This window comes from Arachis hypogaea, chromosome 8, assembly GCF_003086295.3.
Source record: "Arachis hypogaea cultivar Tifrunner chromosome 8, arahy.Tifrunner.gnm2.J5K5, whole genome shotgun sequence".
Taxonomy (NCBI): Eukaryota; Viridiplantae; Streptophyta; class Magnoliopsida; order Fabales; family Fabaceae; genus Arachis; species Arachis hypogaea.
Window position 1 is genome coordinate 36,575,011 of NC_092043.1, and position 24,557 is coordinate 36,599,567.

The following is a 24,557-nucleotide window of genomic DNA, read 5'->3' on the forward strand; positions in this document are numbered from 1 at the left end:
CCTCAACTCATACATTAACACTTTACCACGATTCGCAAAACCTCCATATAACCATTTTTACCCATTTCAAACAAATGGCTAAATTACAAACACATCAACATGTCATACATCCTTCCTCATTCCAATTTCTAACAATACTATTTTCAATCAACCATCATTATACATAATCAATATCATACTCACTATCACGTGGTTTCACCCCCAAATCAACCTTAATCATTCCTCAAGCATATATCACAATATACATATCTCTCATGCATTATCATACCATCAAGGCATCAATAATCATACTCACATATATGACCACATAATATATCTCAACCAAAATCAAACATTCATCATCTACATAATTTCACCCAAAATTACCAAATTCCGCACTTCAACTCCTCAAACCTTATTATTCAATAACCAACCCAATCATTCATATATTCATTATCTGAAATTCATCCAATCACTTGTATCATCATACAATGCACACATCAACTTACCTTACTTACCTCTTTCCAGCCTCCAGCCCAAAATTCACGACCTCCGGTCCAATTTCATAATTTAAATACATAAACCACAAATAAATACTCATTACCCAATGCATCAAATTCTCAATACACCAAGCATACAAGGCCACACAATTCTCAACCCAATCATTAATTCACATTACATACCAACTATGCATATTAGCACCAACCATTTATACAATTCAAACTTAATCTTAGGGGCATCTAGCCTAGGAATTCTCATCACACCACACGGTACTTAAATGAAACTTATACCGTACCTCTTGTAGCCAAATCAATTGAGCCTCTTCTTTAGAAGTCTCCACCAACCTTAGTCCCAAGCCTCACCAAAGCTCCTCAAGCAACACCAATCTCCCAATTCTGCACCAAGATCATCAAATACACTAACTTAACCAATATTACACACATACATCAACCTAGGGCTCATAAAAATGACAAATCACAAGGGTTTGAGCACTTCTTACCTCAGCCCATATGACGTAGGGATAGAACCCACTTGGAATCCATGTTGGAGTATCCCTAAACACCCAAAATCACAAGATTTCAACACTAACTACCCAAAAACGTGTAACAGTGGAGAATTTCGAAAACTGGGCAGAGATGAATGGAATACTCACCACAAAACTTAGATAGGATTGTAGAGGATGAGAAGAGTGACACGTGACCGCAAACGGCTCGTCAATCGGAGCTCCGTAGCTCAAGTTATGGTGGTTTGAAGATCAAAGAGAGTTAGGTTTTCTCTCTTCTCTTCTCTCTTCTCAATTCAGCGCCCAACACTCATTCTTTAGGGCAAAATGAGCTGAAATGCTCATAACTAATGTTTATATATGTTGGGTCTTGGGCCCACTTAGGCCCGGTTCACTTATTTTTGTCTGTTGACCCAATTTTGGGCCAAAACCTTTAAGATTAGCGCTCTAAATCGCACTTTAAATATTTCTACCTCCCCTAATAATAATTCCTCATTTATTAGTCTTATTTACTCATAATCAATTTTCTCAGCTGCAGTACCAGATAGATCTCAGCCGATACTGCCATTCAAAATTTCACTGCGTGCTTTTACGCAGAAAACTATGTTTTCCGACTCGAAAAAATTCACTGAATCCAAATATCATATTTAAGTCATCAAATTCCAATTGCCAAATCTTCCAACCATATTTGCTCCTATTTAACTTATTATTTAATTAATTTTGGTTAGACCAGGTATTACATTCTATCCCCCTAACAGAAATTTTTGCCCTCGAAAATTTCATCCATCGCTACGAGTACGCGAGCATAGTCTGCCTTTATATCAAACGCATAACAGTTCCAAGGTCCTTTTTACTCTGCACGCTTCCGTTGCCGCACTCTGATTTCTCTATCCCTGAGGGTCTCGGTCATTCGTTCAACGCCGACCAACAGCCTCGTTCCTTACTTTTACCGTCTCATCAACTCACACCTTATTAAATCTCGAATCATGTCATCAATAAGATTGCCATCATCGTTAATCATAGCCATTATCCCACATCACTATAATCAATCAACGATCATCACCATACCTTAATCATACTCCATCACTATCCTCTCTCTCTCTCTCTCTCTGCCAAGCCAATTCCTCTAATCACAGTTCAACTCCAAGCATAATCTCCAAACTTACTTTCTTATTCTCAAACCCTCAAATTTCTTCATGACTTGCTGATATAAGGTCTCTGGCTTATCAATCAAAAACCCCTTTCATTTCTAGAAATCAAATGAGTTTGAAATAGCAAGTTAACAAAATCATAAGAGTCCGCATTTCCTTTAATAATCTATAAAAGCATTTGAAACACATCTCTTTTGTTAAAATTACTCATATCAAAAATCATCTTCAAAACCAAAGCAACACTCTTTCAAATTCTTGGGGAAAAATTTTCAACAGTACCTCCCCAAAAATTGGAGTTTACCACCTGTCACGGATTCCCTCAAACCAATCTCAGTACCGCATCAACATTTCAATTTAATGGTTTTCACATTCGTCTTTCAAAACCAATCATTATAAATCCCAAACTAAAACCAAGGTCACTATGACCAAACATCACAGTACTCATCTCTCAACACCACAACTTGCACTCTCTCATCATCTAAATCCAATTGTGCATTAATGATAATTTCCTCATCCGCTTTAGAACTATCAAAGCTCGCAGCCCCAATCAATTCATACTATTTGGGGATCATTACTTGCAGTAACCCGCTTAACCCTTCTAGTATTCAAACATAAGATACTATAGTAAACTTTTACAGCTCCTATTCGTAGCTATCATGTGTTACTGCTTCCACAAGTTTCTGCTGTTTTATTCTGATCTCTCGTCTAGTACGAGCTCTATCACTTACTCCCCCAAGTACTCAACCACAACTTAGCATGACTGGCATTCACTAGACTTCTATCTATGATAGCCAAAATCACATACCAACTTAATCATACTTTTAGCACGTTGTTACCAATCTTTCACTTACCAATTTTCAAACTGTCGGATCTCACGGTATCACCCGTTGTTGTAGTGAACACACGACCTTGTTGTTGGTCCTTGGTAGTATTCCGGTTGACCTTCTTAGGATGTTTCTAGGACACATGTCCAACTCCTCTACAACCATGGCAAACTCCCAATCTACCTCGACACGGAGTTCTCGGATGATGGCTTTGACATCGTCCACCAGTCATTCCACTCTGAGGTTGCTTTTCGTTAAAGGCCTACCAAATCATTTATGCTCACCAAACCTTCGATTAAGATAACTTAGGGTTATCTAGAACAGATCATAATTTTTCATTCGACCATGTATTATGAGTGAATACCAGCCTTCAGCATTATCTAAAGTGGTAAAGAATTAAGTTATCAGTTTTCTTATTACCTCAGGTACGAAAATCAGACCTGGCAGTCTCCCGGTCCTTCCGGTGTGGGCAATCTCTGACCAAATGTCCTAGCTTTCCGCAATTGTAACACAAACCTGAACCATAACGACACGGTCTATTTGGGTGATGACCTCCACATCTCTGACAGCTTAAAACATCCGAAGCAGCCACTATTTGTTTTTCCCTACCTTTTCCTTGGAATTCTTATTCGTCGCAAGGTTATTTCGCCTTTGGGGAAAACGTTGTGGGTATCCTCTTCTCTTAAACTCTTGACCCTTTGTTGGGTATTCTCGATTGTGCTCCTTGCGGTGGGACTCCCGACGGTCATTCTTCGCCTCAACAGCCTTTCGCACACATTCTTCAACAATACGGCTCTTGTTCACAAGTTCGGAGAAGACCCTAATCTCCATCGGTCCAACGGAGCTCAGGATTTCACTTCGAAGTCCTCCCTCATACTTAATACACTTCCATTCCTCAAAGTCTCCCAGGGTTCCTTGACACATACGAGAAAATTTGAATAACTCCTCAAATTTATCCGTATACTCAGATACGGACATTGTATCCTGCTTCAGCTGCAGTAATTCAAGTTCCATGACCATTCTAGCAGAATTCGGGAAGTACTTCTTATAAAATTCCACTTGGAAGGCACCCCAGGTGATAGGATCATTCCCCTGCTGCAGGAGATGTCGAGCCCCTTGCCACCAATGCGATGCTTCCCCCGTGAGCAGATAGGTAGCAAATTCAACACACTGCTCTTCAAGCACCAACTGCGCTTGCAGTGCTCGCTCCATAGCCTGAAACCAGGTGTCAGCTTCAGTCAGATTAGTGGTTCGCTTGAACTTAGGTGGATTAACCTTTAAGAAAGTTGCCAGTGTCATCGGGCCCTGAGCTCCACTTCTGCCAGTTGCCATTATTATTTATCTGTTGTCCAAGAGCCTCCGCAGTGGCCTGCATAGTAACAGCCATATTCTCCAACGTCGCCATAAGGTTTACCGGGTTATTTGGGTTGATTTCTAGTTCCTGAGTACTAGTATGATCTCTCTCACGTCCCCGACCGGATCCACGAGGCGCCATCTGGTTCATATACGCACCAAACAATCGATATCAAGTTGATCAGTCTCAATATCGGAAGTATAGTGCTTCAAAGTACCAAAGGTACACTCATGGACTTCATGCTAGATGTATCAGTTTGATACCCTAACTAGCACAGGCACAGACTCAGAGTATGCATTGAAGTATAAGCAGTTCCATCCCTCAGGCTCACAAGGACGAACTGCTCTGATACCATAATGTAACACCCTAATATTCAATTCCTTATGCTCGAGTCATAAGTCAATGATATTACGGTGGTATGACTCTCAGGTAGATTTTTAATATATAAATATAGTTAATTTCGAAAGGAGTATTAATCGAGAAGCCTGAAAAGAGTAGAAATAAAATCGCGAAGACGTATCACTCATGCTTCGACAACGAAAAGTTAAACTGTGAAGCCGAAAGTGATATACGAACAAGGCATAAAGGAGATTAAGAGATAAATAACAGATAGATATATATAACATAAGTAATAGACACTAGTCGCGACTCGCGAAGTTTAGGCCGGCTAGGGTACAGTATGAAAGTAGTTGACAACAGTATATCCTAATCTCTCCCAAAGGAAACATAAGAGCCTCTATAGGCAAGTTCTAAAAGAGTTCAATACATAATATAATCTTTTCAAAACAAAGGTGGAGAGATTCTAAGCAAAATACAAAGTAGAGAAAATAAATATCTTTGCCTTTTCTCAGACGAACCGCATCTCACTTCTGAGCACCTAAACCTGTATTTGAAAAACAAGAAATGTATACAGAATGAGAACCCCGGGCCCATGGGTTCCCAGTACGGTAAAAGTGCCAAATAAATACAATGCACTGCAATAAAAACTCACTAAGCATCCTAAACTCCTTTTCATCAAGTATCCAGCCTAGATTCTCACTAATCCATGAATAGGCAACTGTCGTAAGGGGATACTAAATCTAGTTCATGTTACACATGTTTCCCAACTCGCTGACTCTTCCACGAATCAGACTCAGAATCATAAGCAAAACCATTACCAGTTAATCTGCATCAACAACTCTATATCAATACATCATACCCTCACCTGGAGCTAGTGAAATCACACCACTGCGTCTACCCATGGGGCTCAAATTATCTCATCCAATGATCATCATCATCATGCAATCGCATCATTAATTCATCTCATCAAGAACAACCCTCAACCTCCACCGACACCAACATGAGGGGCCACTCAATTGTACAAACACAAGCAATACATGCAAGTAATACACAATTAAGGTACAAGTAGAACAAGTAGCACATAATCAGGTAACTTAGCATATATGATGTAGAAATCCAAAACAAATAGGCAAACCCAAACAATTCAAACATATGCAAATGATGAATGCCTGCCCTATGGCTGATGATATCATCTGTCGGTTATTAAGCCAACCCGACATGTCCTGGTAGCTAACCATTGGAAAGAAACACCCCTTGCGGAGCAAATAGGTTTGAGCTACAACCCCCTTGCTACTACCCGCTCAACCCAGAGCCAGTGGAATAACCACTACGCGGCTACTACCCAGGCGGGTGTTTAAAAGCACAACCTGGAGCGAGTGGATTCACCACTACTGCCGCTACTACCCAGGCGTCACAATCTCTGACCTGGAGCAAGTGGGATGAACCACAACCCTTGCTACTGCCCAGGTATCTTAAGCATTGACCCGGAGCAAGCGGGACGAACCACAACCCTTGCTATTACCCAGGTATCTCAAACATATATTCATTTAATCTCAATTCATATTATCAATCCTCATTGTTATCAAATTTCAAACATTAACCTGAAGCAAGTGGGACGAACCACAACCCTTACTACTACCCAGGTATCACAAATACATTCATTCAAAACTCCATAATTAAACTCATTTATCATAAACATCCTTTTCCGTCTCATACCCGGAGCAATGGACAACGCCACTGCCTACTACCCGGGGTTAAACATCACATTTCAACATTTTCCATTATTATCCATTTAACACATTCATTCATTAATCATATATGCATTTATACTCAGCCATAATCAATAATGGTTTTGCCGTAACTCGACAATAACTCAGCCATCCGGCTCATAGTTCAATCAAGAACCAGCCATTTATCAATAAATATAGCCCTTCGGCTCATGGCATACACGGTACTTCCACCGTCATCCTCCATATCTCATATAATCATCGTTGATCATCATTGATCATAACTTTTCCCCTTGTTTCACTCGCAAGTTACCACATCCCCTAACTCCTTTCTCATTGATAGGCATATCATAATGATTTAATACATGAGGGGTGAGATCGGAGGCTTAGAAGTATGAGATTTAGTTTTTAAAACTCAAAAATCAACTTTGGGATGAAAACAGGGCCACGCGTACGCGTACTCCATGCGCACGCGTGGATGGCCACAAAACTCATCGACGCCTATGCGTCATGCACGCTAACATGTGGATTGAAAAATACCCAAGTGATGCGCATGCTTCTGCCACGCGTACGCATGTGTGCTCTCATGCCCCAGGCACAAAACTGGCATAGTTCAGGCACAACCCTCTGAAAAATGGTTGGGCATTGGGTGCAGCACATTCGGCGTGCCCGCGCACATAACGCGCACGCGTGGATGGCACTTTCTGGAAGAACGGCACATACGCGCCAAGTGCGCCTACGCGCGGGGGTCATTCTGCTAAAAATTTTCTAAGTTAAAAGCTGCAGAATTCACAGATTCAACCCCCAATCTTCCAACAGACATAACTTCCTCATTTTAAATCGTTTTTCACCCGTTCTTCGAACGGCATGGACGTCCCGGATCCAATTTCATTTCTAAAGAGATTTGGCCCAAAACAAAGATCCGTAGTCCAAGTTATGTCCCATCAAAGTATGCCCAAAAACCATGTTTTTCATACAAAACCACAAAGTGCCATTTTCAAAACAAGCAATTTTCAACTCTTTTCAAAATCAATCAAAACATGCCAATTTCATCCATTTTCTTTGAAAGCAATCAAAATATATCAAATTCAATATCAAGCCTCCTCAACTCATACATTAACACTTTACCACGATTCGCAAAACCTCCATATAACCATTTTTACCCATTTCAAACAAATGGCTAAATTACAAACACATCAACATGTCATACATCCTTCCTCATTCCAATTTCTAACAATACTATTTTCAATCAACCATCATTATACATAATTAATATCATACTCACTATCACGTGGTTTCACCCCCAAATCAACCTTAATCATTCCTCAAGCATATATCACAATATACATATCTCTCATGCGTTATCATACCATCAAGGCATCAATAATCATACTCACATATATGACCACATAATATATCTCAACCAAAATCAAACATGCCTCATCTACATAATTTCACCCAAAATTACCAAATTCCACACTTCAACTCCTCAAACCTTATTATTCAATAACCAACCCAATCATTCATATATTCATTATCTGAAATTCATCCAATCACTTGTATCATCATACAATGCACACATCAACTTACCTCACTTACCTCTTTCCGGCCTCCAGCCCAAAATTCACGGCCTCTGGCCCAATTTCATAATTTAAATACATAAACCAAAAATCAATACTCATTACCCAATGCATCAAATTCTCAATACACCAAGCATACAAGGCCACACAATTCTCAACCCAATTATTAATTCACATTACATACCAACTATGCATATTAGCACTAACCATTTACACAATCCAAACTTAATCCTAGGGGCATCTAGCCTAGGAATTCTCATCACACCACACGGTACTTAAATGAAACTTAAACCGTACCTCTTGTAGCCAAATCAATTGAGCCTCTTCTTTAGAAGTCTCCACCAACCTTAGTCCCAAGCCTCACCAAAGCTCCTCAAGCAACACCAATCTCCCAATTGTGCACCAAGATCATCAAATACACTAACATAACCAATATCACATATATACATCAACCTAGGGCTCATAAAAATGACAAATCACAAGGGTTTGAGCACTTCTTACCTCAGCCCATATGAAGTAGGGATAGAATCCACTTGGAATCCATGTTGGAGTATCCCTAAATACCCAAAATCACAAGATTTCAACACTAACTACCCAAAAACGTGTAACAGTGGAGAATTTCAAAAACTGAGCAGAGATGAATGGAATACTCACCATAAAACTTAGATATAATTGTAGAGGATGAGAAGAGCGATGCGTGGCCGCAAACGGCTCGTCAATCGGAGTTTCGTAGCTCAAGTTATGGTGGTTTGAAGATCAAAGAGAGTTAGGTTTTCTCTCTTCTCTTCTCTCTTCTCAATTCAGCGCCCAACACTCATTCTTTAGGGCAAAATGAGCTGAAATGCTCATAACTAATGTTTATATATGTTGGGTCTTGGGCCCACTTAGGCCCGGTTCACTTATTTTTGTCTGTTGACCCAATTTTGGGCCAAAACCTTTAAGATTAGCGCTCTAAATCGCACTTTAAATATTTCTACCTCCCCTAATAATAATTCCTCATTTCTTAGTCTTATTTACTCATAATCAATTTTCTCAGCTGCAGTACCAGACAGATCTCAGCCGATACTGCCAGTCAAAATTCTACTACGCGCTTTTACGCAGAAAACTATGTTTTCCGACTCGGAAAAATTCACTGAATCCAAATATCATATTTAAGTCATCAAATTCCAATTGCCAAATCTTCCAACCATATTCGCTCCTATTTAACTTATTATTTAATTAATTTCGGTTAGACCGGGTATTACACATTCTACTCATACAATAGCACCACAATAAACCATTTATAGCACCACCATCCCCCTAATCAGCCATTCCTCGATATTACACCATTTCAAACATAACCTTCCTCAACTAACTAACAAATTCATCAACCATTCATCATATACACATATTCAATTTTAACTCCTTACCAGTCATCATTAAAGCATCATCTAATATTCTATACCTCATCCCTAATATCAAACAACAATCAACTCCCAACTTAGTTCACAATTATTTCCAAGGCACTAAACAATTTAACATACACATGCATTCATTTCTATCTTATGGTCATCTAACCCGAGTTTTCACAAGACATTATATATTAAATACGAAAAACCTAAATCATACCTTAGCCGATTTTTATGTATTAACCAAGGCAACCCTCAAGGCAAGCTCACAAGCCTTCCTTACCACAATTCAACTTCCCAAGCTTCCAATCAAGCCTCCAATACCCACAAATCAAACTCCAATATACATGTATACCTAAATTCACATTAGCACACATGCATATATCTAAGACTTAATACCCAATACACAAATTAAAGGAATTAGTTAGAGTTCTATGATTCTCACCTTACCTAAGTATCATATAAGAAAGAGTGAATGTTTTTCTCAAACTAATCGGGTCCTATAACATCAAAGAAGCAAAATCACACCGCCATTCTAATAATTTTCGAAAATCAAAAGGGGCAGAGCAACTGGAATGAAAGTGAGGCTTACCAATAAAATTGTTCCGATAGATTCGTGGAGCTCGACGCGGTGGTTGCGTGGTCACAAACGATACGGCGATCGGAACTCGTAGTGAAAAGATATGATGGTTTGAAATGGAGGTTAGGGTTTGGAACCTTCTCTTTCCCTTGGCTGTTTCCGCGTCCTTCTTTGCTGAATGGGGAAAGAAAGGGCTCTCCCTTCATTAAGTATTGGGCCAATAAATTGGACCTTGGTCTCATTTTGGAGCCAGTTCAACCCGTTCAAGAAGTTAGAGTCTCATATATTTAATATTTTAAGATGTGTTTGGATAAAATGTTTTAAGAATTAATCAAATTCTAGAGTATAAAAAAAAGTGATAATTAACATATTTATAGTCTTGATCTCATCAACTCACTTGCGCTATTCTACGATACAAAGCCCAAATTCAAATATTGTAGTTTACATAGTGTATTAGCCAAACAAAATAAATATTAATTTGTAAAGAATACGTGTGATAGAATAGTAAAATTTTATCTTAAAATGTGTTTGGATAAAATGTTTTAAAAATTAATCATATTTTAAAATATAAAAAAATGTGATAACTAACAGTATTTATAATCTCAATCTCATCAACTCATTTGACTTATTACAGGGTTCGTTATCTATAAAGTCCAAACCCAAAATTCAAATCCAAATATTGTAACTTACATAGTGTATTAAGTGAACGAAATAAATCTTAATTTGTAAAAAATATTTGTGATAGAATAGTAAAATTTTATCATAAATGTGTTTTGATAGAATATTTTAAAAATTAATTATATTTTAAAATATAAAAAAATGTGATAATTAACCGTATTTATAGTATCGATCTCATCAATTTATTTGTGTTATTTTAGAATTTATTGTGTATAAAGTGCAAGTCTAAATCCAAGTCTAAATCCAACAACTCAAATCCAAATATTGCAGTTTAAAAACTAAATGTATTTTTAATACAATAGATAAATTCTATAATTAAGTTTCCTTTAGTTTTAAAATAATTTGTTTGGACAAACTAATTATGTTAGTTATATTTAAAAACGTTTTGTTTTAGAAAAGTAATTAAATTAATAAAGAAAACTGTAAACCAATTAAAATATAACTTATATAATTAGTTTGTCCAAACAAATTATTTTAAAATTAAAAGAAACTTAATTATAGAATTTATTTATTGTATTAAAAAAACATTTAATTTTTAAAATATTTTATCCAAACATATTATAAGATGAAATTTTACCTTTTTATTACTCTGTAAACTGCAGTATTTGGACTTAGGTTATAGGACTTGGACTTGCATTTTGTAGACAACAAATTTTAAAATAGTGCAAGTAAGTTAATGATATCGAGACTATAAATACTATTAATTATCACATTTTTTTATATTCTAGAATATAATTAATCTTTAAATTATTCTATCAAAATACATCTTAAGATAAAATTTTACTATTCTATCAAGATATTCCTTCCTTGCAAATTAAGATATATTTCGTTCGGCTAATACACTATGTAAACTACAATATTTGGACTTGGATTGTTTGGTTTGAGCTTTGTAGACAACGAACCCTAGAATAGCTCAAGTGAATTGATAAGATTGAGATTATAAATACTAGTTATCCTATAGAATATGATTAATTTTTAAAACATTCTATCCAAACACATCTTAAGATAAAATTTTACCATTCTATCGTAGGTATTCTTTGCAGATTAACATTTATTTTGTTTGGCTAATATACTATGTAAACTACAATATTTAGATTTGGGCTTTGTATTGTAGACAACAAACCCTAAAATAGCCCAAGCGAGTTGATAAGATCGAGACTATAAATACCGTTAGTTATCACATTTCTCTATACTCTAGAACGTGATTAATTTTTAAAATATTTTATCCAAACACATCTTAAGATAAAATTTTATCACAAATATTCTTTGTAAATTAAGATTTATTTTATTCGGCTAATATACTAAATAAACTGTAATATTTAAACTTGAATTTTTGGGTATGGATTTTGTAGACAAAGAACCCTAACATAGTACAAATGAGTTGATAAGATTGAGACTATAAATACTATAGTTATCACATTTCTTTATACTTCAAAACGTGAGCATACTTTAAATTTTTTTCTGTTTAAGTGTTAATCATCATTTCAATACAATAGATATATAATTAGATATACGATCTAACTTAAATCAAATTTATTTTAATCAATTCAAAGGAGCGAAATCAGGTATATAATCTAATCTCTATTTAATTTAATTTATAATTCATATACAATTTAATTATATCTTGCTCAAACAACATAATTTCTAGATACAAGACAATCTTTTTATGTCTATAATCAAAAGTTAACCAGAAATTTAACTGTTAATAATTGATATAATTGTTGCTCATGATTAAAATAAAAGATTTTTTTTATTTTCTGTAAGCTGTGGTTGAATTTGTTTTTCACATGATTGTTAAATTATGAAAGGGAAAGCAAGTCTGTTTTTTGGAATTTTAGGAACAAGTTATCTTTAAAGCATGTCTTCTTTTGCAAAAATAAAAAACTCCTGCATAAATTAAATGAAAAATTAAAAACCTTAAACCTTCTTTTGAGCACTGACATTCTGGGTAGACAATGACGGACAGAAGTTGAGTGCGACGGCGATCGGACAAAGGCGAGCAGATGAAGAAAAAGGCGACCAGATGAAGAACAGACCACGACCACTGTTATTCCTTCTTCTTCACTTCACCACTGACGACCGACGAGCCAGCTTCCAAGGGCGAAGACCGAACAGATACATTGTTCAGAAGACAATGGCGGCAGCGGCGGAAGTTTAAGGTCGTCCTCCTTGACGCAGTGACAGCTACCAGACAACGGCTAACAGACGAAGACGACAGACACCGAGCCCACCTCCTCGAGGAAGAAGCTGCAATCGGTGAAAGCGAATAGGAGTTGGAGACTTGGAGAACGAGGGAAGCTAGATGGACGGAGGACGGATGGACGGCGGCTTTGAGTGCGACGGGCGGCGGCGATGTGCCACTGCTTGCGGCGATGGTGAGGCTAGAATATATATATATATATATATATATATATATATATATATATATATATATATATATATATATATATATATATATATAATGGTGGCCACAAGTTTTGGTGTCTACAGTGACTATGAACTTCACAAAATGATATTTTCAATTAAATAAAATAAAAAATTGAAGTCCGTTTCAGTTCTATTAATAAATAATGACATGTTTATGAGTGTAAATAAAAGAAAAAAATTAGACCATTTATCATATTTCTTGACAAAAAAATAATTTATCGTTTTCTCTCGTCGTCAGAAATGAAGTCGCTACCAATGCCCAAAATTTAAAAAATGATAGTATCTAAGAATACTTACATTGCATTAATATTTTCATTATCTACTTATTTTTTTTGTAATTAATAATTTTAAATTTCACTTTACTAATATTAAAATTTAATTAATAACAGTAACTTTAGACTTCAAAATTTTTATTGCAGAATAAAATGATTATTTTAATTAAAAATAAAAGATATAAATAATTATTTACTAACGTGAGAAAAAAATTAATGCAATGTAAGTATTTTTAGATACTATCATTTTTTAAATTTTGGACATTGGTAGCGATTTCATTTTCGACGACGAGAAAAAATGATAGATCATTTTTTTGTCAAAAAAATATGATAAATTGTCTAATTTTTTTCTTTTATTTACACTCATAAACATGTCATTATTTATTAATAAAACTAAAACGTACTTCAATTTTTTATTTTATTTGGTTAAAAATATTATTTTGTGAAATCTATAACCACCATAGACACTAAAACTTGTGGCCACCATAAACTACACCTATATATATATTGGCTCAATTTGTTTCTGAATGAAAGAAAGAAAGAAAGGGAGAAAGGGGCTGGGGGAGAAGAGACGAATGAGTTACCTTTTGGCCAATGCTATGGTATAGAAGTCAAAAAGCTTCTGCACACGAGAAACTAGTCAACAAGTGTTTTTTTTTTTTTTTTTACCTTTTTGGTCATTCAAAAAATATATATAGGACTGAATTAAAATTAAGTTAGTTTGTTAATTTTTTTATTAGGTCAATTATTTTGAGTAATTGTTTTTTTTTTTTTTTACTTTGGGCCAAAAATTTTAAACAACAGAAATTGAAAGAACAACATATAGCAATAGCAGCATAAAGAGAACTAATATATATATATATATATATATATATATATATATATATATATATATAAACAGATAAAAAAAGACTTTTTTTTTGTGTGTAATAATTCAGTTTTAGCTTTTGAAAAAATTACCATAAATGATAAACAGAACTGTTTATCCAAAAAATAGAACAAAAATAAAAATATTTAATTTAACAATATTATTAAAATCAGACTGCTAAAAAGAAAAATACACATACATAAATATAATTATGGTAAAATTTTATTACAAATATTAACATAATAAGCTCCTTTTTTTCCTTAAGAATTCTAAACATAAAGAAGTGACAACGAACCATTGGGAGCCACCAACAGCGTGTTTTGTTGGTTTCTCTTGTCCAACTGAACAAACATAAAGAAGACCACTCTTCAAATTATTCTTAGTTTTATTTTTCTTTTAATATATATGTCTGAATATAAAAAATTAGAAAATTAATTTATATTAACATTAATTTTTTATACACAATAATTATAGTCTAATTACAAATGATAAAAATTATATATATATATATATATATATTATTTGTAAGATAAATAAAATTTATGTAATTAAAAAATATCTATAAAATCTATATAAATTTAAATCTATATCATATAATTCAAAATAAGAAAAATGAAAAAAAATAACAATACATAAAAATTTAAAAAGTCTTTTTTTTTTTAGGTGTCAACGTTTTGTATTTGATACAATTCATATCAATCAAATGAATATATATATGCCAACTTCATTAAATGCTCACATACTGATTGAGCCTTCCAAAAATAGTTAGATGAGGAGTGTTAGAGCCAGCATTTTTATTAAATTCTGGCCAACACTTAACAATCAAAAGAAAATTGAATGATTCTACATTATTAGATGCAATTTTACACCATTAAAAATATTATTAATGACTAATTAATGATTAAAAACCACAAACCCCACATAATTGTTAGTTCTGGAAAATACGTCCACAAATCCTACATGAATGTTAGTTCTTAACATTATAGCACTTTTAACTTAATCATTTTTCTTAAACATGCTACCACTGCCGATTCATACACCATTTAAATAATTTATAATTTAGTTTGTGTATTTTTTTATTTTAATTAAAATATAATTTGGTTTGACTTAGACTTACCTATCTAAATCTTGCCAACCAATATAACAAATCCTTCCTTAATGCAATCCATAGCATAAAAATAAGAATGGAACTTTGACCCAATCTGAATTCCACCTCATTTGAATTTGCCAATGTTGTGCAAAACTAACTATTTTTTTTAAATTCAAATTTTGTTCATATAAAAGTTTTTATAGAGGTCGACTATTACATAAAAGTATAGTGATCCCATAATAATTTAATTAAATATATTAAATTATTTAACGATTTTTCTATCATTTTTATGCGATATATTATCTCAAAAAAATTATTAATTATTAATTTGTTATTTTAAAAATGATCTAAATATATAAATTTAATTATATAATTATATAAAATTTCTTACATTACTAGTGTATTAAAATTATTTTTAAAACTGATAACAAATTTTTTTATTTTTTGTAATATCTAATATACATAGAATAATCGGCCCAGTAACACAAACGTGATAAAAAAAATGGGGACAATTAAATATTTTTTTTTTATAATGAACAACCTTAAAAAAGAAGTTATTCTGTTCTAACTTCTAACTATTTTTTAACACCACAAAGAAGTACTAGTGTTGCTCTCATATGTGGGTGGAGCTCAATTTAAATTAATTATATTGCATTTACGTTTGCCATATGAAAGATGGATATAGATATTGTATACTGAATTAGTATTTTGTATTTTTTTCTTTCAGTAAAAAGTACAAAGATATCAATAAAAAATACAATTATTTGTTTTTTTATTCTTTTTATTAATTTTACCAATTTTATTTAATTATATTTTTTTATTATTATATTTTTCATTCTAATTTTTTTTTTGTAAGGAAAACAAGTGGCTCATGTATAAGTCACATTGTGTTATTCCAAGCAATTGAAATTTCTATGCACTCCATATATATTCTTAGAAAGAGGAAAATAATTTTAAAAAAATTAAAATATTTAAATTGATAACAAAAATAAAACTAACAAAATTTGTAACTTCAAACCTCATAGTATGCTATTACTTATAATCCAAAAGTATAAATTTGTGATATTTAACCAAACAAACATATAATTTTATTCAAAATCAATCCTTATAATTTAGATGAAAATATCTAAATCCTTGTTATTAGAGTATAATTTTAAACATATATTAGAGTATAGTTTTAAAAAAATAGCAGTGGTATAGTATATCATCACTGCAATCTTCATAGCTATATTAAAAAAATATATTTATTCACAAAGCTACTTAATTTCTTCTAGAATTAGCCCAAAAAATCTAGACTAAGTTAACTTGTACTAAAAAAATTTTTAATTATAATAAAAACTAAAATTTAATTTGTAAAAAAGAGAACTCTCGATTATTAACAAAATCCATGTACCATTAACCAATAATAACTAACATTATAAAATTGATTATTATAGAATCATAAGTGAAAATGCCTCGAAGATATCAATAAAGGAAAACCAAACACAATACAGGAATAACAAAAAAGTATAACTCTTAAGAATATTCAGGCAGCAATTTATTCTTTCAAAAAGTCAATAAAATATAATCAAATATAAGGATTCAACAAAAAAATAATAATAAATAAAAGAAAAATAGAATAAAAATACCACATTTACTGTAACTAAAATCTTTTAAATAAGGTAAATTCTGACTTTTTTCTTTTTAATATTATCGTTCATTCAATAACTATTTTACATGTTATAAGGGATAACTAATTCTTTAATTAAAAAATAATTGGATAGAATTCACCTAATTAAAATATTTTTTGTTTCATTACTCTTTTGAGATATTATATTAAATTTAATTACAACATAAAAAATGTTAGCAACATTAGAAATTATTATTTTTGGTCATTATTTAACTATTAATAACTCACTTTTTTTAGTCTAATAATTTAACAGATAACAACATATTTTATGTTATACTTTTAAATATTAATTGCTAATTAATAATAAAAAATAATAAATTTTAATGACCCTCTAATAACATTTATATGATTCTTAAACACTTCAATTTATTTCTTCAAATTATTTGCACGAAATCAATGAAACTATGAAACAAGAAGTTCAAAAAGCATCGAGAGATAGTGAAGATGTATCTATCTTCTAGTGACGATAACATCTCACAAAAACTAAATTTAATCGACACAATTCAGCGTTTAAGTATATTTTATTATTTTAAATGTGAAATTAATGAAATATTAGCCCAAATCCATAATAATTTTACCAATAATGGTCTTAGTGCATGTTTGGGCGCCATTATTTTGTTAAAAAAAAGATCTTTTTTATTTTTTAACGTGTTTAGCAAATTTCTAGTAGTAAAAATAAAAGCACTAGTAAAATAAAAAAAAGATCTTTTTTGAGAAGCTGTAATTTACATCTTTTTTTAAAAGATCTTTTTTCCTTAAAAAAAGGATGTTTTTCATGTAATAAATAAACAAAAAATACTTTTATATTGTTATACCCAAACATAATTGATAGATAAAAAGGCCTTTTTACATGAGATATCCAAACATAAAATTACTTTTACTTCTCTATAAGATCTTTTAAGAAAAAATAACTCGAAAAAAGATCTTTTTTTAGAAGCTCACCCAAACAAGCCCTTAGTGTAGAAGAAAATGACATTTAGGCTTATTTTTGGTAAATAGGTTAATTAAATTTTTTTAAAAAATAATTTAAATAATAAATACTTATATTAAAAGTAGCTTATAAATAAGTTATTTTATATTTGATTTTTTAGTTTTAAAAGTGCTTATTTTAAAAGAAATATAATAAAAAGCCTTTTATTATGAAAGAAATCTTTTTTTTATTTCGCTATAAGCATTTATAACTTCTTAAAAAACTATAATTTAACTTTAAAAATTGTATCAAATATTAATACTACTACTTTTCATAAGTTAAAAGTTCAAAAAAATAACTTTTGAAGCTTTCCTACTCTATTGCATTATTCTTTCATTTATTTCAAAAAAAAAATACCACATCTTATAAAGTATATATAGTAGTTGTTTGTCTATTTTTTATATATATAATTTCGTTAACATAAAAATTCGTATCAATTAGTTATGGATTAATAAATGTTTCACACTAGTTAGTTATTAGTATGTATGTGAATTACATAGATATTTTTAACAAATTCAAGAATAGAAAGGGAGAGAATCTATAAAATTATTGTTGTTGCAGATGTTAAAGGAAGGTGAAGTTTGTAGGAAGTGCACAATTAAGAATCCATCACTACACGAAATTCACTTTTTTAACCACACTTTTTTTGTTACATTTGAAAAATTATAGCCTATTGCACTAATTGGCTAAGCTTTTTCCATAGCTGCCATTGTAATGCACATTAGGCAACAATAACATTTCATCACTTAAAAAGCGTCTTTTTAAAAGACGAGGTACACTTTAAAAGCGTTACCTAATATAATAGCTATAAATTCATCTTTTAACTTTAAGTATTACTTTGTACTCAAATTTTATTACCACAGAAATCAAATATACTCAAGAAAAAAAGTAAAAATTGAAATGATTCTATTTTAATTTTCTGAAATCAAACCTACTTAAAAATAACTTTTTAAACTTTAAACCAAACATAAAAATATAATATTTCTATCTTAAATTTTTAAAAATTATTTATAATTTTCCAAATCACACATTCTATGAGTTAAATCTCAATTTGGTCTCTGAAATTTGGCCCGAAATTAGAACTCCTAAATTTAAAATCGTGGCTCCAACTTGCTTTTGCAATCATCTTCGTCACCAGAATGCTGATCTGACGCAATTGCATGACAGGTGGACACTACCTAAACGATGACACATTGGTTTTGCGCCCAAACCCTTTGGAAATCATGTAGTGTTGCATGACATGGTGGAAACTACTTAAACGACGACACATTGGTTTCGCGCCCAAACCCTTTAGAAACCACGTAGTGTAAGGGTTTTCTTGATGTTTTTGTGATGAAACACTATTTTATGGTATATTTTGGATTGGATTGAGTAGATTTTTTCAATGATTCTCCTACTTATTCATGTAAATTGCATGTTTTTAAGTTTTCTTCCTAATTTTGTGCTATGATTGGAAACACGCTTCTTTGGCCTTAAAATTGCTAATTTTTAATTTTCTCTTATTACCATTCGATGCCGTGATACGTGCGTTAAGTGATTTCAGGTTTTCTAGGGCAGGAATGGCTTAGAGGATGGAAAGGAAGCATGTAAAAGTGGAAGGAACACAAGAATTCGGAAATTTGAGAAGCTGGTGCCGACGCACACGCATGGATGACACGTACGCGTGACCGGTGCAGCAGACAAACGATGCGTACACGTGGCAAGTTCAATTCCAACGACGCGTACGCGTGGCTGACGCTTACGCATGACAAGCGTCACGTGCCTCAGTTATGAGAAAACGCTAGGGGCGATTTTTGGGCTGCTTTTGACCCAGTTTTACGCCTGAAAATGAAGACAAGAGGCTGCAGAGTGGAGCTGGATGGGAACGAATCATACACTTTTCATTCATTTACATTTTAGGTTTTAGATGTAGGTTTCTAAAGAGTGATGCTCTCTCCTCTCTCTAGGTTTTAGGATTTTTAGTCTTATTTCTTCTTAGCTTCAGAATTTTATCTTGCTTTGATTTAGTTTTCTTCTACCTTTTATTATTCTAGCGTCTTAGTTTATCTTCTCTTATTGATTTCTTTATTTTTCAAATTTAATTTATGAACCCTTCTTGTTAGATTTAATTCCCTTTTTAATGCAATTTGAAGTATTTTATGTTTATGACTTCTTTCTTTAATTGTTGGTTATTGATTCCTTGCATGTGTTAGTCTTATATTTTACTATCTCTTATTAATTTTCTAGGCTTTTATTTTGTACCTTCTTAGTGTTTGATAAAATGCTTGATAAAATGCTTGGTTGGATTTTAAATTAGATTTTTATGTTTTTGGCTTGGGTTGATGATTTGGAGACTCTTGAATTGTCAAAGTCTCTTGTTGTTGGTAATTGAAGATTGCTGGTTAGCTTGAACTTCACTAAATCTAGTCTCTCACTATGAGTTGACTAGGACTTGTGAACTCAAGTTAATTGTATGCACTTGAATTTTCTTCATTGGTTAGAGGCTAACTAAGTGAAGGCAATTTACATTTACCATCACAATTGAGGATGATAATGAGGATATGACTTCTAATTCTCTTTCCTTGCTAAGAGCTTTCTTAGTTATTAGTTTATTTTCTTGTCATTTTACTTTCTTATTTCTTATTACAAAACCCCAAAAATATACTTTTCCATAACCAATAATAAACTACGCTTTCCTGCAATTCTTTGAGAGACGAGCCGATGTTTAAATACTTCGGTTTATTTTTATTGGAGTTTGTACTTGTGAAAACCTAATTAAACGTGGATTGATGTTTAATTGTCGATTTAGAACTATACTTGTAACGCGACATTTTTGTGAAAATCTTTACCGACATCGTCATTTTGCAACTTATGATCGTTGTAGTGAAAAGAAAGAGAGTTTTAATCCATAAAAAATTGAAATGACGTGGTTGTCACTTGACCTTTAAGTTTGATAATAGAGTAATGTAAGTTAGGAGTTGATATGCGTAGGATTAGTTAGTCGTGTTGATAATTATATTAGATGACACCTCAGCATATTGGTTATTAGAGCATGTCCAACGGTAAACAAATGAAGGCCCTATTTACTATTTATCTTAACAAAAGTAAAGACTAATTATTGGAGCAAAATAAAAATGAGTTCCTTCACAATTTTCAAAGCAAGCAAAACCCTGTTTAGAGAGACTTAGTTTTTTTTTCATTTTAATCAATGATATTCTAACATAGGTCAATTAAATTAAAAAAATGAAATAATATTTTATTAATATAATAACTAACGTTACATAATATGCTAACTATACATATATTTTACTTTACGTATATAATTAAATATTATTATTATTTATAAATTAAATATGATTTAATTATTTAATATAATTATTTAAAAATTTATATTAAATAATTAAATTATTTTTAATTTATTATTAATTATAATTCTATTTAATTAATAATTTATATTAATTATTTAAATTATAATTAATATAAATAATTAAATTAATATTGAATATTAATTATATTATTATATTAAATTATAATTAATTAAATTTGTTACATAAAAAATAATTTTAATTTTTTACATATTATAAAATAATTTTTATTGTTACATATGAATTTTTAGTGTAATCTCGAATTATATATTGTGTACTATTGTTACATATAAATTTTTTTAATATTAATATCTTTTAATAGTGAATTATTTTTAAATTTATAAATTTAAATAATATTATTGAAAAAAATAGTTACATTAATTTTAAATATTTAAATTAATTAATTAAGTAGGACCATAATAGAGACTAAAATTAATTCCTCCTAATAAAAAGGATAGATATATTTTAAATTCTTATTTACTCTTTATAACACAAAAATTGATGTAGAATTACTTTTTATAATAAATGAACAATAAATAAAGACTGTAATGAGTCGGCTACTAGAGATGATTTTAGTTTGTTAGAAAAGTGCTAATCTAGTGAAGCTAAGATGTAGTATAAATGCTGTATATATATGTATTTGCAACTCACCTGTAAATGTGATTCACCATTTTATGTGTTATCACAATTGTACAAGTCTCTACTGTATCATATAATTGTGTCAAATCAGTATTTGGATGATGGAAATAATTGCAGAAACAAATTAAAACCATAATTATAAATTTGTCCACCGTGCCTATGTTCGCCGCGCATTTCCTTATAAGATTGTTTTTCTTTTTCATATTCCTTCTGTTAGACGGACCGTTCCACCTCCCTCCCCAAAAATCCCAATCCATCGATTTTCACTCCAATAAACCCTCGGCGAACTCCACCATAATGACACTCCATCCCCGCTCGCGATTCTGCCGCCGCCCTCTCCGCCCTCTGCAAGCCCCCTTCCCGTTAACCCCGACCTCTTCGCCACCCTCACATGCCTCTCACGCAAGATGGACTCCGCTGCTCGTGTTTCTCCTCTGCTCGCATATCTCCTCTGCATCAGCACGAGCGATGGAGACAAGCTCTTGTGCTCCTTTGCATTATTGGCTTCTCTGGTAGCGTGGCTCCTCTGCATCAACACGCACGACAACGTCGACAATGGACGATGGAGACGAGCTCGTGCGACACCTCTGCTTCAACATGAACGACGCCGTAGATATGACCTCCACAGATAGGTGCTTTTTTCTTATTTTCTAGTTTTTTTTTTGGAGTTTTGGCATTTCTAATTTTGTGGATTTTTAGGGCTTTTGATTTCTAATTTTGTTGTTTCAAGGTTTTTTAATTTGGGAATTTGTTTGTTTTTTGATTCATCATACACGTGATTTTGCATTTGAGGTAATAATATATTTGTACATGATTTGGCTGAAATTATAGGGTTTGTGCAGTGTGATTTACTTGCTCGTGAGTAATTGACTTGATTAAGAGCTTAATTGAAAAACTAATAGTTCATTAATATAGCTACCAAGGTGTAATATCAATCTCCTAATCATGTTTAGTGATTTTGTTGATTTTTATGTGATTTAGCTTTTAAATGTTATTGCTGTTTGGTCCGTCAATTGCATTGGGGATTGGTGCAAAATTTCTGATGCAAAGTTAATGTTGTTAACTACTATATATAGAGCTGCTCTCTAGTGTAATTCAAATGTTAATTAAATTGTGAATGAATCATTAATTAATTAAATGGCGTGATTTTTGAAGAGAGTGAAGCAATGACATGTTTTCTGGAATTTGGAATCTGAAACATTCTTTGGACAACATAGTTCTTATTAACTTTTTCTGGAATAGTATATTATCGTTCTTATATTTTCATTTGGTTTAGTCTCTTGGAATTTTACCTGGCAACAAACAGCTTGAAGCTCCCAAGCAGATTTTGTCAAAACAAAAGTAATAGTGTCATGGCAAGGTACGATACTCACTTTTCATTCTTTTCACTTTATGAACATGTGTAGCTCCACCTTGTTTGTTTTATTACTTTTGAAGTTGCAATTTAACTTTTTATATGTGCACTATTTATTCGTTGTTTGCTTTTATATGTTTCACTTCAATGAGTTTCTAGTAAAATATTTAGAGAATTACTTCTAAAAGTTCCTGTGTAAAGAATATCGTATAGTGTTATTTTGGTTCATACTCTATAAAAAAAAGAAACTCATATTATATCATATTAATAAGCTTCCCAAAGAAAGAAAATGGAGCCCGGTGAGGAAATTTATGTAGGATGGAGTTCCCTTGTGGATCATACACAGCTGAGGAAGTTGATTTCATGAACCAGTTTCTTAGCAACTGCTCACACACATAACAGCTGCATGCAAATTTGAGTGCAGGAATTCCATCTGCATTATGGCATGGTCATGCAGACATCAATAGCAGTTCCTTTTACGCTACAGATGCTTCTAACAACATGTTTCCAATTATAAATAGTGACAACTTTAATGATCCATTAACCAACTTGGTGGATCCCTCATTAAGCACATATACTGATAAAGAGTTAGGTGTAGATGTTATTGCTGATAAGAATGTTCTAAGTGAACCAGTTTCTGAACTAGCCCAAGAGAATATAACCAGCAAGCCGGAGAAGCCAAGAAAAAGGACTGAGAATTCAAATGAGGTAGAAAACACAAAGCATGCTTTATTAAAGTAGCTATAGGTATATAATGTTGTTACGTTTCTAAAGTGTGCAGTAATAAAGATAAGTGTAGTCTATTCTTTTCAATTCTGGTAAGCATGAGTGATGAAAAGCGTAGCCTTTGGTTCTCAATACGCTTTTGATACAGAAAAGCATAATATTTGAGAATAGGCAACGCTCGAATAGATATCCCCACCAAAGCGTCTCCAAAGCAAAAAAGAAAAAAAAAAAAAAACGCAGCCCTTGCTAAAGACATCAATTTTTTTTTTTTTTAGCTACACTTTTCAAAAGTAGCTAAATGGATAATTTTCTTGTAGTGACATAGAGAAGAGATACTAGAGGAACACACGAGAATTCACCTATAATAAATTTAAGCTATTGTCAATCAATTGAGTCTATTTTTCACTGATCAAATTAATCAAAGTTTAGAAAAACTTCTTCACAAATCAAGTCCAAGAATAAAGACAAAATCATATATGTCTTTCTACAAAGAAAATATTCACATGATCAAGTCGATATTACGATTTAGTATATTTATGTGCCGTCTTTCATTGTGCACCTTCCTAAATCATTAGACTACAACAATTTATTAATT

General features: G+C 32.1%; 1 long non-coding RNA gene across 1 annotated transcript; it reads left to right on the plus strand.

Moving 5' to 3' along the window:
• The first annotated feature begins 21,984 nt into the window (after window positions 1-21,984).
• On the plus strand, window positions 21,985-23,423 carry LOC112707276 (uncharacterized). Its single transcript, XR_003156018.3, has 2 exons — window positions 21,985-22,514; window positions 23,159-23,423. It is a non-coding gene; the product is annotated as an uncharacterized lncRNA (long non-coding RNA).
• Window positions 23,424-24,557: the final 1,134 nt, after the last annotated feature.